The sequence below is a fragment of the Bufo bufo genome, chromosome 4 (assembly GCF_905171765.1).
Source record: "Bufo bufo chromosome 4, aBufBuf1.1, whole genome shotgun sequence".
NCBI lineage: Eukaryota > Metazoa > Chordata > Amphibia > Anura > Bufonidae > Bufo > Bufo bufo.
Window position 1 is genome coordinate 7,823,063 of NC_053392.1, and position 15,142 is coordinate 7,838,204.

The 15,142-nt window shown below is 44.9% G+C and overlaps 3 protein-coding genes across 3 annotated transcripts in view; 1 reads left to right on the forward strand and 2 right to left on the reverse strand.

The window, feature by feature from the left end:
* The window catches only part of LOC120998324 (aspartic and glutamic acid-rich protein-like), a 2,513,920-nt gene that overhangs the window by 1,248,367 nt on the left and 1,250,411 nt on the right, over positions 1-15,142 (forward strand). The window lies entirely within an intron of this gene.
* The window catches only part of LOC120998305 (gastrula zinc finger protein XlCGF26.1-like), a 4,064,644-nt gene that overhangs the window by 341,404 nt on the left and 3,708,098 nt on the right, over positions 1-15,142 (reverse strand). The gene's annotated exons all lie outside the window — the stretch shown is intronic.
* Positions 1-15,142, reverse strand: part of LOC120998312 (gastrula zinc finger protein XlCGF26.1-like) — a 422,105-nt gene that overhangs the window by 285,931 nt on the left and 121,032 nt on the right. The gene's annotated exons all lie outside the window — the stretch shown is intronic.

Genomic DNA, 15,142 nt, shown 5'->3' on the forward strand with positions numbered 1-15,142 from the left:
ATGGAAGGTAGCTGGGGCTATGCTCAGACCTGGAGTCTCAGCGACTTGCGTGGCCAGAGCTGTATGTATTTGGCTGGAACAGATGGAATTTCATCTTACAAAAAGAACCGGTTCTGTCTTCCCTGCCCTGTTAAAGATGGCATCGGGGGTTTTTAGCTGACTTTTCAGCAGAATCTGTTAAAATGGCAGCAAGGACCTCCGACCCGGTGAACTTGGCCACAAGAGTCCTTTGGTTCAAATCTTGGAAGGGGGAGACATATCCTCAAAAATTAAGATTTGTTCTATTCCCATCCATGGAAAATGTGTTTGGCCGAGATCTGGATTCCATCTTGGAAAAAGCAGCAGAAGAGAGGATTTCCTGAAGAAAAATGCAGAATAAAAGCGGTCTTTTAGGCCCAGATCTGTAAAGGGCAAGTAGGGTAGATGGAGTTATTGGAAAGAGGGAAAACGAAAACCCTTTCTGCCTAACCCCAACACCCCTTCTTCATCAAAATGACGTCAAGCAGGTGGGGGGAAGGTTTTTGAATTTTGTGAGCCGGTGGGAGGAAGTAGAGGACGACAGATGGATTCTAAATATTCTCAAAGATGGCATTTCAGTCGGAACCACCAGAAAAATTCAGACTAACTTTCCTTCCTTTACCTCCTCTCCAATCAAAGCGTATGGAAATTGTTAAAAAAACTTTGAGATCTAGGGGCGGTGCAGGAGGTTCCAGAAATGGAATGCCTCAGGGGTTCAGCTCTACTCCTAGTAAAATAAAATAAATACATTTGTAAACACCGCTTGATAAATTAATAAATTAGAAATTTCTAAACAATTTACCATCTACAGACGTTTCAAGATGGTATCCGTAAAGACCATCAATCCCCTAATAGAAGCAGATGCGAATATGGTAGTGTTGGATCTAAAGGACGCTTACTTTTATGTGCCCATTCATCAGGAATTTTGGAATTTTCTAAGGTTTGCGATCTAGGTAGACAAAGAAATAAAACATTTCCAGTTTATATGTCTTCCATTTGGGATATCATCAGCACCCCGATTATTTACAAAGATCATGTCTGCAGTTTCAGAAGCTTTAAGGCTTCAGGGGGTGATGATGGTTCCCTATCTGGACGATATTTTAATAATAGAATCCAAAAATGAAAAATTCTTGTCCTAGATTCATCTAGTCCTAGACATTCTAAAAAATCTGGGGTGGATAGTAAACTTTCAAAAGTTGGATTTTGTGCCATCAAGTAACAAAAAGTTTCATGGGTTAATGCTAGATTCAGAGGCCCAGAGAATTTTTCTTCCTCAGGAGAAAGCAGTAGAATTGAGGCAGATGATACTCGGATTTCTAAAGAAAAAGAAATTGTCAGTAAGATAGCTAATGAAGTTATTAGGCCATTTAACCGCTTGTATTCCCGCTGCTCCATGGGCTCAGACTCCAACAACTAGTATTAGGAGTTTGGGACAGAACGCTGAGATACCTGGATCAGTTAGTGTCCATCCCACAAGAAGTAAAGCTATCACGATGCTGGTGGCTGAAGAAAAGAGCTTGGATAAGACAGTTCTTGGGATCTTAGAGCCATAAAGGTCACTCACCACTGATACCAGTATGGCAGGTTGGGCAGCACAGGTGAACTCGGCATACTTTCAGGGGTTTTGGAGCAAAACAATGCAACTAGCCTCTTCCAGCTTCAGAGAGCTCAAGGCGGTATGGAAATCTCTAAAAGCAGCAAGTCCTCTTATGAAAGGATTTCATGTTAGAGTATACCCGGACAATATGAAAGCGGTATTTCATATTCAAAGACAAGGAGGAAACATCTGCTGGAATTAACACACAAAATATTTTGCTGGGCAGAAGAGCATGTGTTGTTTTTCACAGCGGTACATCTAAAAGGCTTAGAAAATGTTCAAGCGGAAGTGGATAAATCCAGGAAGACAAGTTGGTTTATTGCATCGATGTCGAAGGTCTGATGGGTCAATTTGAAATCCAATATGATTTAGAGCAATGGTGTCTTTTTATAGATTCTTCAAAAAGAAGTCTCAAAGCAGTTTTACTCCACAACGGTGGTTTTTACGCTTTCATACCTGTAGTCATTCCGTACACTTGAAGGAAACCTATGAGAACTTGGAATTGGTTTTTTGTAAACTTAAATATGAAGACCATGGTTGGCAAGTGTGGGGACTTGAAGGTCTTGTGCATGCTGCTCGGGCAACAAGTTGGGTATACCAAATACCCTTGTTTATCTATGGGACAGTCGAGACCGACAAAATTACTGGACCAAGAAGAGTTGGCAGCCGAGGGTGCTAACAGTCGGTGAAAAAAAGTCCTCCGAGAAACTTTGGTACCTTCCCATAAAGTTCTTCTACTACCTCTCCACATAAAATTGGGATTGATGAAGCATTTCGTAAAATCACTTCCAAGAGATGTAGAATGCTTCAAATACTTGGTCACCAAGTTTCCAGGCCTGTCAGAGGGAAAATTTGAAGGAAGGTGTGTTCGTCGGACCAGACATTAGAAGGTTTATAGTTGATCAAGAGTTTGGCAATACCATGACGGATCCTCAAAAAGAAGGGTGGATTGCATTTAAAGAAGTCGTACAGAAACTTTTAGGCAATAACAAAGATCCTCACTCCAAAAAGATCGTCGGACGAATGCTGAAAGCATTTGAAGCTTTAGGTTGCCTGATGAGTTTGACAGTGCATTTCCTCCAGTCCCACCTTGACTACTTTCCTGAAAATTTGGGAGCTGTGAGTAAGGAACAAGGTGAACGATTCCACCAAGGCATTAAAGAGATGGAAAGGAGATACCAGGGAAAATGGAGCATTACAATGATGGCAGACTACTGTTGGATGCTTCAGAGAGACATTCAAGATGCTACTCACAAGCGTAAATGCACCAAGAGGAGCCTCACAGGGAAGAAGAATCGAGTTAAGTGTGTGTAGGTGAGCTCATTTCAGTTCAAAAAAGGATTTTAATGAAAAAATTGTAATAAAACTTTAATTTTATAAGAGTTTCCATTTATTTTGAGGTATTGCCTAATTTAACATAGTTACCTAATTTGTCAGGAAACGTGATGTCCTATGACAAAATAGAGGTCATTTTCGGATTCAGCGCACCAAAAAACGTAAAGATTACGTGGAATAACCAAAAGAGCTCTCAAACATTTTGGGGCAGACCTGTGCATTTTCTTCCCCATCCTCATCCTAGAACTGACTGTCATTTATGGACATTTTCTTCTGCCCCGTCCTCCTCCTCCTCGAACTGACTGTCATTTATGGACATTTTCTTCTGCCCTGTCCTCGGGCAGCAGATGCTAATACATTATGCAAAAAGGGCAAATACCTTTTGATCATGCTGTGTCCAAGCCTGCAGAAATCAAAGGGTTAACAGTTGGGATTAGAGCAGAAGGCTGCCCCAAGAACTGAAGCTGTTTCTTAGTTAATTTGTAGAGGGAATGCTCACAGAAGTGCGCTGCTCCTTCTAAAACAGCGATGACAATAGACATTGGGTGGTTCTTAATGGGTTAATCTTGCTCTACCTGGTTTGGAGCAGGGTCATCTCAGAGTATCGTTGTGGGGGATTTGTGAATAGGGGATTACCGGAAAGTTTATAGTCATTAAAAGCAGAAAACTGAAGGGTCAGAAATTCTCCTGGAAACTATAAAATGTCCAGTGAATCTGCGGCTCGCAAACTGCTGCCGGCTGCCCATAGACTTCCAGGCTGCTGACTGCCAGACCCCAGTCATTTGGATGCTCAGAGGGCAGCGGGGTGAACTCCACCCTAATCCACCCGCAGGTTTCTGCTCTCCTCTGCCGTATTTTAGGATACACAAGAGGATTTACAAAGATGGCGGCTGACAGCAGAGTTCCTCCTCCTGTTTGTGGCGCTCAGTATTGTATTCAGTCTGTGTGTTATCTCCTATAGGTTCTGACTCCAGGAGGAGAAATCCCCCCGAGAGATGTCCCCGTCCTCTGTATTCCCAGGACTGTCCAGAGGAGAAGCTCCCAGAGAACCATCAGGTAGATGGAGTTGAAGTCTCCCCAGAATCTGACCAGAAAGGGATTGAACCAAAGATAATTTTACATTTCTCTTATTTAGGATGAAAATCTGATTGATATTAAGGTTGAGGTTAAAGATGAAGAGGAGACGGATTTATGGGGCGATCAGCAGTGTAAGGAGGGGGGGGGCTGTCATGTGATATATGGATACTACTCCCATCATCTCATCATTACATGTAATAATCTCTCCTGTCCCTGTGTGTTTCCTACAGATGGATCCAGGAGGAGAAATCCCCCAGAGAGATGTCCCCGTCCTCTGTATTCCCAGGACTGTCCAGAGGAGAAGCTCCCAGAGAACCATCAGGTAGATGGAGCTGAGCCCTATACACATCTATATAGGGGGGTCCTGCAGTCATAGAGGGGTCATAGATTGTGGGGGTCTCTTATGTGGATCTGTTAGATTTCCCATCAGTCTGCTGTATTGTCCTGAATTGTTACAGATGACAAATCAGGGGGAAGATGTGATTGAAATTAAAGTGGAGGATGAAGAAGAGCAGATGATGGGCGATCCCCCGTGTAAGAGTGAGGTGGAGGAGTACATTCCAGTCCATGTGACCACAGGTATGGAATAATGAATGGAGGAAGTGGATTGGGAGTATTTTCATCTGAGACGATGGGGGCATATTGCTAGTATATGCCCCTATTGTCTCATAGGTGGGACCCGCACCTATCTTGTAGATGAAGCCTGGAAAGTCACGGAGGGCACACCATGCATTCACAACATATCCTAGCAACATGCCCCATTGCCTGAGATTACACAACCTCTTTAAGGTGAGGCTCCACCTTAGAGCTGCAGTAAAGTAGCACTCCGGTCAGTGACCCCTTATGTGCAGGAGCGGAGGGAGTTGTGACTGCACCTAGACATCCTCTCCGGGATCTTCTCTCCACCCTCTCATGGTCCAGGCTGGACACTTGGCTTAGCATCAGGCTTTGGGCGCCCTGAGATGTGTGCTGTGTCTCGTGGATCATTATCATGTTACAGGTAGACCGTGGCCATGATTAGGTTTTTTCCTCACACCACCACCATGGCACTGACATGAGGGTTTCCCCACCTCGTCAGCGACTGGAAACAACATGGAGGACAGAAATAATTGACCCCCTCACCCCATACCTGTTCCAGTTGTATCCCGCCCCTTTCCTAGTCTGTCCTCTTCCTGCTCATTACGAGGAGGGGAGAGTTCAGGGCGGCAGCAGGGGTTCCCTCACCTCGTCTGGTTCCAGAGTGTGATGTGCACCACTACGTGTTCTGAGAAAGCGGTGACAGGAATTCTCCTCACTTTTGGACAGCTTGAGAGCTGTGAGTAAAAAGAATATAAATTCTGCTGTGATCTTACAATGCCTTCTCTTACTCCAAGACCTATCACTTCTTCATCGAAGACTTTGACATTGAACTTAATGAGGGTAAACTTTTTTCACCTATGAGTCGGATTCCCGGTATAACTCTGGTTGACCTTCATGTTTACCAGAAGAAATTGAGTCTCTCCCTAAGGTTGTCAGAGCTGTGATGAATATAGAAGGTAGAGAATTTTTCCCTGTCTATCCAGGACCAAATATTCCATGGCCTAGGTGAAAGGAGAAGGAGAATCTTCCAGATTTACAGGAAGGTTCTGAACTTATTTTCTGAGAATGGAGGAATTCTTGCAAAAACTCAAAACACTAAGCACATGCCTAAGATTGATGCCCAAGTTGCCAGGATCTGAAAAAAGACTTGGTGACCCATGGATAAAAAAATAAATTAGAGGCCCTACTAAATTGCTTTGAGAAATCCACTGCTATGTTCCGTCCAAGTACAGCTGCCACCTCTGCAGCCAGATCTTTCTCTGTCGGGCTAGAACAATTAAGGAGCTTCAAGTTCTCCTAATGTGGAAATCCCAACCTCTCATCCAGTCTTCAGACAAGATTAAATTTCCTGCCAGAAACCTCAGCAGACTCTGTCCTAGCGGACAATCTCATAGTGGCTCTGATGCCACCCGTAGAGCTATTTAGCTTTGATCATGGACTGGTGATGCGGGTTCCCAATGTTTTTCGTGCTGTATGGATTGTAAAGATGGCTGTCTGTTTGGATCAATTCTGGATGACATCTTAGACAATGCCCCTGACAAAAGGAAAGGAATTCCATCAGATTCTCATTCCTACCATTAAGGTCCATTTAGACGGGACAGTTCAGCAGGTGATTGAAAGGAGGAGACACGTTTACATGCAGTGATCTTCTCCACAGTATGCGGAGCAGTGGTCACTAATGCCCTTGCTTGTCCGGATACAGAAGCGTTCCTTCCTGACAATCGTCTGCTCGTCAGTGGATCAGACACATTTACATGCAGCGATCTTCTCCACAGTATGGGGAGCAGTGATCACGAATACCATCACTTGTCCCCCTATAGACTTGTTGTTTTCCGGCAGTAGAGTGTGATTGGACGGCTACAAAGATTTTGGTGCCTACACAAACGTTCCAATTACCCGATGAATGAGCGTTTTGCTCGGCGGCACCTTTACACCACCAGATAATCGGTAAGGAGTGTTCCTTTGAACGTTCCTTACCGATTATCTGGCGGATTTTTGTCCTGTTTAAAGGGCCTTTAAGAATGGTTAATTTCAGAACTCAAGACGCCGTCCCCCAGAAGAAAAAAATAAATTAGGAAAATAGTCCAATGTCTGAGTGGCAAAAGTATGTGAACCCTAGGATTGGCAGATAATGTGAAGGTGAAATTAGAGTCCGGAGTCTTCAACACGTTTTATGTAGAGAACAAGGACCAATAAAGTCTGTTCTGCAGAACGCGTGAAGTTTTCATTTCAAATCTACAGTGGATATAAAAAGTCTACACACCCCTGTTGAAATGTCAGGTTTCTGTGATGTAAAAAAATGAGACAAAGATAAATCATTTCAGAAATTTTTCCACCTTTAATGTGACCTATAAACTGTACAACTCAATTGAAAAACAAACTGAAATCTTTTAGGTGGAGGGAAGAAAACAAAACAAAAACTAAAATAATGTGGTTGCATAAGTGTGCACACCCTCTAACTGGGGATGTAGCTGTGTTCAGAATGAAGCAATCACATTCACAATCCTGTTAGATCGGAGTCAGCATACACCGGCCATCATGTAATGTGCCTCTGATTGACCCCAAATAAAGTGCAGCTGCTCTAGTTGGTCTTTCCTGAAATGTTCTTAGTCGCATCCCACAGCAGAAGCCACGGTCCACAGAGAGCTTCCAAAGCATCAGAGGGATCTCATTGTTAGAAGGTCTCAGTCAGGAGAAGGGGACAAAAGAACTTCCAAGGCATTAGATCTACCATGGAACACAGTGAAGACGGTCATCATCAAGTGGAGGAAATATGGCACAACAGTGACATCACCAAGAACTGGACGTCCCTTCAAAACTGATGAAAAGACGAGAAGAAAACTGGTCTGGGAGGCGACCAAGAGGCCGACAGCAACATTACAAGAGCTGCAGGAATATCTGGCAAGTCCTGGCTGTGTGGTCCATGTGACAACAATCTCCCGTATTCTTCATATGTCTGGGTTATGGGGTAGAGTGGCAAGACGAAAGCCTTTTTACCAAGAAAAACATCCAAGCCAGGCTACATTCTGCAAAAAAACATCTGAAGTCTCCCAAAAGCATGTGGGAAAAGGTTATGGTCTGATGAAACCAAGGTGGAACTTTTTGGCCATAATTCCAAAAGATATGTTTGGCGCAAAAACAACACTGCACATCACCAGAAGAACCCCATCCCCACAGTGAGGCATGGTGGTGTCACGGCCTTTGGTTTGCGCTGTGACACGGTTGCCACACTTGCGGTTGCCCGCGGCAACGTGTTGCTGTAACAGCATGCGTGGCAACCATGTCACGGCAATCGCCTAAGGGGAAGTGCACGTGCAAACCGAAAACTACTCGTTGCCCCCGGTAACCAGTCTGCACGGCAACCGCGTCATGATCAAACAATACGACCGTGACAAGTGGTGGCAGCCAAGGGGCTGTTTTTCTTCAGCTGGAACTGGGGCCTTAGTTAAGCTAGAGCGAATTCTGACCAGTTCCAAATGCCAGTCAATATTGGCCCAAAACCTTCAGGCTTCTGCTAGAAAGCTGAACATGAAGAGGAGCTTCATCTTTCAGCAGGACAACGACCCAAAGCATACATCCAAATCATCCAAGGAATGGCTTCACCAGAAGATGAAAGTTTTGGAATGGCCCAGCCAGAGCCCAGACCTGAATCCGATTGACAATCTGTAGGGTGATCTGAAGAGGGCTGTGCCCAGGAGATGCCCTCGCAATCTGACAAAGGGTTTCTGCAAATAGTGGGCAAATCTTGCCAAGTCAAAATGTGCCATGCTGATAGACAAAAAGACTGAGTGCTGGAATAAAATCAAAAGGTGCTTCAACAAAGTATTAGTTTAAGGGTGTGCACACTTATGCAACCACATTATTTTATTTTTATATTTTTTCTTCCCTCCACCTAAAATATTTCAGTTTGTTTTTCAGTTGAGTTGTACAGTTTATAGGTCACATTAAAGGTGGAAAAAGTTCTGAAATGATTTATCTTTGTCTCATTTTTCTACATCACAGAAACCTGACATTTTAACAGGGGCGTGTAGACTTTTTATATCCACTGTAGATGGATCCAACGCCTTGAATTAAAACATAACTTTTATTCGGGTCAGATTAAAATCTCCATGGTGTCCTCGGAGGGGACGCATTTCACGCTTTATCAAGCCCAGGAGGGTCATCACCCCCGGATTCGGGGGACTCATCCGTGCAGCCTTTGTTTGTTACTTACCGGGAGGTTTTGGACATTGTGGACTTGGGTTGAGTTGGGCAAACATTTTTCTTTGTTTTTCTTCCGGTACTGAAGTTTGGCAGTGGTTCATCAAAGTGTGTATTCCTAATGGTGCCACCCCACCCCTGACTGTGATTGACAGGCACACCCCCCGCTCTTCCTCCTTACCCATGGTCCCCAGCCATACAACAAACTATGGTCCCCCAAGACACCCCCAAACTATATACACAGGTACTTATACATTCACCAATACTTTTTTGTACCTCAGTTAAGCGCACAGTGTGCTGTATATGCGCGTGGTATGAGTGGCTGACACGTGGTTGGGTAGAAATAAAAAGACTCTAAAGGCCCCAAGTAGATAACTGAGTCAATCCAGCGATGATCGAGGCTTTATTCTAGATGGTAAGATTGAAATGACCCTTTAGATGCGCAGAGTATTGCGATGGCGTAACGCATCGTTTGTCAGCCAAACTGTTTCATTACTATTATTTATTTGAAAGCGCCATTAATTGCATAGCGCTGTACATCTAAGAGGGTTCACATACATAATATAACACACCACATGTACAGTGTGCAAAAGAGCTTAGTCACAGACTGGTACAGAGGGGGAGAGGACTCTGCCCGCAGGAACTTACAATCTATAAGGGAAGGGGAGAACACAGTGGGTGATGGTATAGGCTGCTCTTGTGGCTATGTGGTGGCAGCATGCTCATTGCAGGTGGTAGACCTTCCTGATGAGGTGGTTTCCAGGGTATCTTTTGAAGGTTTAAATGTTGGGGGAGAGTCTGATGTGTTGCGATAGAGTTCCAGAGTAGGGGAGAGGCATGTGAGAAATCTGGTAGTTGATTCTGTGAAGAACAGAGGAGAGGAGAGGAGAACAGAGGAGGAGGTCCTGTGAGGATCTGAGATTACGTGTGGGGAGGTATCGAGAAAGCAGGGCAGAGATGTACCGAGGGGAGATGTTGTGGGCAGCCTTTTTTGTAGTTGTTAGTATTTTAAGCTGAACTCGCTGGGCAATGGGGAGCCAGTGAAGAGATTGGCAGAGAAGAAGCGATGGGAGAGGTGGATTAGCTGGGCAGCGGAGGTGAGGATAGATTGGAGAGGTGTTAGAGAGCTGGATGGGAGGCCACACAGGAGGATGTTGCAGTAGTCCAGGCGGGAGATGATAAGGGATTGCACTAGTATTTTAGTTGACTTAGGGGTGAGAAAGGCGCAAATATGAGAGATGTTCTCAAGTTGGAAGCCGCAGGTGTAGGGTATCCTTGTGTTGTCCTTGGACCTGGTCTGGGCCGCAAGTACTGTAACTTGTTCTCTTTCTTCCATGGCTGCCCTCTTTGCTGCTTCTTCAGCCAGTGCATTCCCTCTTGTCTCAGGGGTGTCTGCCTTGGAGTGAGCTTTCACTTTCAATATGTCCACTTGCTTGGAAAGGGCCAGAGCCTCCATTAGTTTCTCCACTGATTTTGCATTCTTGATGGGTGTCCCATTGGCTGTAACGAAATTCCTGCACTTCCATATAGGTCTAAAATCATGTGCCACTCCAAAGGCATATCTTGAATCTGTATGGATGTTAGCAGTGGTGTCTTGAACGATTTTACATGCCTCCGTGAGGGCGATAAGTTCTGCTTTCTGTGCTGACCCATCTGGTGACAGTGAGTGGGCTTTTATAACTTCATGGAGTGAAGTTACAGAAAATCCAGTATGAGATCTACCTAGGTCATCTGCAAATCTGGAACCATCCACAAAGAGTAGGAATTCAGGGTTCTGTAGAGGGGTTTCAGAGACGTTTATCAATAGTTCAGTTTCCTGTTTAAGGAATTCAAGGCATTCATGATAGTCACCATTGTAGAAATCATCATCTGAGTAGACAAAATCTTCTTCATCCTTGTTCTCATCCTCTTCTTCATCCTTGTTCTCTCCCCCCTGAGGAAAGGGAAGAAGTAAGGCAGGGTTGAGGACATGACATCTCAATATGGTGACAGTGTCTGGTAGCAGTAGAGAACATTGCATGTGGAGATGGCAGGCAGCAGATAAATGTTTTGTCTGAGTCTGTTGTAGAATGGCAGAGATATCATCATGTGGTGCCAGGACTTGTAAAGGATGGCCCAGGACAAGTTCTGATGTCTTGTCCAACAGCATGTGACAAACATGTATAGCTCTGATGCATGAGGGAGAACCTCTGGCTTTGGGATCCATTCTTGCAGAATAGTAGCCTAAAGGCCTATTCCTTCCTCCATGATTTTGTGTCATCACTCCAGTGGCATGTCCTTGTCTTTCCATGACAGAGTCTGAATGGGAGGTTGTAGTTTGGAATACCAAGGGTTGGGGAGGAAGAAGCAGCAGCTTTAAGTTGTAGAAAGGAGGCCTTTGCTTCTGAGGTGAGATAGAAAGGGTCATGTGAAATGCAGTCATATAGAGGTTGCATAAGGATAGAAGCATCCAAAATCCAAGGTCTGCAATAAGATACTAGGCCTAAAAATGCCTGGAGCTGGCGTGGGGTAGTAGGTTCTTCAATATCCACAATAGCCCTTTTCATTTCTTCAGTGAGATGTTTAGCTCCAGGGCTAAGACTGTGTCCAAGTAAAACAACCTTCACTTCACACCACTGAACTTTGTCCTTGGAGACTTTGCTTTCCTGATTTGCAAAAACTGCAAGAGGGAAACCGATACAGACTGACACTGCTCCAGGGAGGTTGCACATATTAGATCATCCACATGTTGGAGAAGCATGACATCCCCATGTTGTTGCTTCCATTCATCCAGAATAGAAGACATGGCCTTACTAAGCTGTGAGGGACTATTTTGGACCCCTTGGGGCATGACTGTCCACGTATATTGGGATCCAGCGTGGGTGAAAGCAAAAGAGATACTGACAGTCCGGATGCGCTGGTACAGAAAAGAAAGCGTTTGCAAGATCAATGACAGTATATCTCTGTGCATCGGCTGGGACCAGAGACCACGGGGTGTGGGGGTTTGTAACAACCAGAGTTTCAAGAACGGTGGCCTCACTGCCCTCAGGTCCTGCACCATTCTGAAGGTATGGGATTGCCCCTTTTTTCCTTTTTTTGACTTGGGAAAAGAGGCGTGTTGCAGGACGAGGCGGTGGGCACTACCTATAAATACAGAGTTGCTCGGTGATGGCATTAGTTTGGGCGATGGATATTGGGGTTTTCGGGACAGGACAGCTCCAGGTTTCAGATGAACCATGACCGGTTGAACTCACAGCTGTCCAATATCCTGGGGGCCTTGAGACCACAGATTGGTAGGAATAAGGGAGAGGAAAGGGGGAGGTATTTCAGCATACATCAGAGAACACTGTTGATCCTCGGGGATAGTCAGAGCAGCTATCAAAGCCACTTATTCAGGCCGGAGAGGGGAAGTAAGAGTAACAGTTCCATCAGGTTGAAATTGGATGATGGCCTCCATTTTTTTAAGAAGATTCACCCCCAATAGGTTGAGTGGACAGGTGAAAGACACAACAAACTTAGACAGCATTGAAGGTCGTAGGTTGAGGTCCTAGGGACACTGTGAGGGGCCTCTTTTGTACGAGTTCCTCTGCAAAGGAGATCAGTGGCCCAGCCTCCTGAGGTGCGGTAGGGGGCTGAACCGGACATACCGTTAGCGTCACAGGAGGTGGCACTGGGGGTGGACAGGGACAGCATACTCAGGGGCAGGAGGAGTGGTTTTTGCCTCTTCGGCAGGCGGTGTCTGCATTAATGTTGCTACCCCTACCGAAGGGGCGGGGAGCCCCACATGCAAAACAAGTGTCTCTTACCTCAGGGTTTTGTTGCCCACATTGTCTACATATCCATCCGGCCGGGCCAGCACCATTGTAGGGCAGTGGTCGCCCTTCTTCTTTCTTATACACTTATATTTTCAACTTCATCATATCTTTCTGTTCCACCATCGGCACGCCGTACGGTAGCAAGCTTGTGCGGCTCCACAATTCCGGTTCCAACTTGCTGCCTTTTTTACAACTTGCTATCTCAATCAGTTTCTTACAATTTTTCACATGCTTTTTCCCTTCTTCTTCAGCCATTAACTGCAGAGCAGTATATTCACCAGGCAACACAGACACGGTACTTCCCATAATGTGGAAACACTAGACACACACAACGTTCTGTGATGGAAAGGGCCAGTCACAACCGGACTCAACCTTTTGACAGTGCAGGTTTGACCACTAGTTCCCACGTCTGGTCTGCTAACACAGGATTATCCCATCCTGTCCCTGACCTTCACACCTTGGGAAAGCCAGTACAGTACAGTATAATCCTCACACTCGTCCTCTCCCTCCCGCCATCTGTCAGAGAGGACAAACACTTATCTCACAGAGTGAACAAAAGTTCCTTCGTGACCAGGTTTCTAAGAACTCGAGATTTCAACATCAGACGAGGGCTGCTACTCATAACGTAACGATCAACCAGAAGAAAAGACTACCATAGCACTGTGGAGTACAATAAGAGGTAGGTAAGATAACCAGTTTTCTTACCTTCTCCTTGGGGCTGCAGTCCCCATACTCAAGTGTCATTCACCGTGCTCCGGGAATCCAAACCTTCGGCTACCGGCGTTACTTTCTCCCGAGCCCCACGTTGGGCGCCATATTATATCGATGCTCACAAGCAGAGCTTAGTTTTGTTCACCTGCTTCAAATTGGGTAATATGTAATACGTGCACGGAAGTACTACACTGACACTTTATCAGGTCAAAGCAGAACTTAACTTTTATAAAGTTACAAGCATTCTATACCCTTAGCTGAGGGGAGGGTCATACATGGAATCCTCCAATTAGACAATAATACAAGGGCATAGATCTGCATACTCTCATACAATGGAAGCAACCTTAAAACATATCCATGTATGGGCATAAGCCTTAGTTTCTTTGCTCTAAGATGCCATGCAGCAGGGCGCTGTCCCAGAGGATATGGCAGCCATCTTGATTGAATGATATCCATTTTCTATAACAACGTAGTAGAGTTAAAGGCATTAAAACATTGCTTAGGGCTGTGGGAAAGATGATATGAGTAGAGATGAGCGAACTTCTGTTTTAAGTTTGGCGTCGAAAGTTCGGCTTCCGGTTAGCGGAGGATGCCGATATGGATTCCGAATTCCGTTGTGGTCCGTGGTAGCGGAATCAATAATGGCCATTATTGATTCCGCTACCACGGACCACAACGTAATTCGGAATCCATATCGGGATCCTCCGCTAACCGAAAGCCGAACTTTAGACGCCGAACTTAAAACAGAAGTTCGCTCATCTCTAGATATGAGAGAAGTGAGGTACTCCTGTGTAGAAGAGGCGAGTGCAGACTTGAAGTTGAGAGCTGCTTGTTTGTATAAGATGATGTCCTCCTTGGAGTGGGTTTTCTTCCAGCAATGTTCTGCAGCTCTAGAAGCTTGTCTTAGTTTTTGGTGAGTGCGCCAGGGGGGCTGAAGTCATTTTGGTGTTGCACAAAGCAACGTCGGTGTCATGAAGGGAAGATCTGGTGGACAGTGGTCAGTCTTTGAATTCCACGCCCTGGAGTCAGTTCCCTTCCCTCACAAAAAGCTACAGCAATGGAGCGGGTGGTCTTATAGCATGTACCCCAGGACTACACTGCACACCACTAGACCCTCCTCACCTGGCCACTTGCAGGATACACAACACCTCTCTCCCAAAGTACCTCCACGAGAAAGAAAGCTCCTATAAACATTTGATCATTTGACCATTAACCCCTTTCCGACATCCGCCATAAATGTACATCCTATGTCGGGTCTTTAAAGACGGTGCCCGCTTTGGAAGCCAATTTCTGCGATCTGCGGTAATGCTGACCTGGACATTTTAACCACTCAGATGTCATGGTCAGATGTCACCACGGCATCTGAGATTGTTAAAACCGGAAGCACAAGCTTCTTGTTCAGGCGTGCTTTTTTTTTCCCCGGCGGAGATCGGGGAAAGCACAGTGTTCTAAAAATGAGGCACAGCCTGTACTAGGCTTCCAGGCTCATTATTAGTATATCCCAGTTCAGGCCACTAGGCGGCAGCATTAAACTGGGATATAGGGATTTCTATACAGAATAATGGCGTAATTTCCATTATTCTGTGCAAGTTGCAATCTGATCATTACAAGTTGTGGTCCACTTGTAAAAAAAAAAAAAAATGTCAAAAAAAAGTTTTGGAAATATAAAAATTCTAATCACCCCCCTTTCTCTAAAATAAAAAAATCACAAAAAGAAAAATCATAATATTAAAATATAAAAAAGTTAGGCCATATGGTGAAAGACCTAACAGAAAAAAATAAAAAAGGCTAATTTGACGTTTTTTCATCACTTTATCTCCCAAGAAATTTG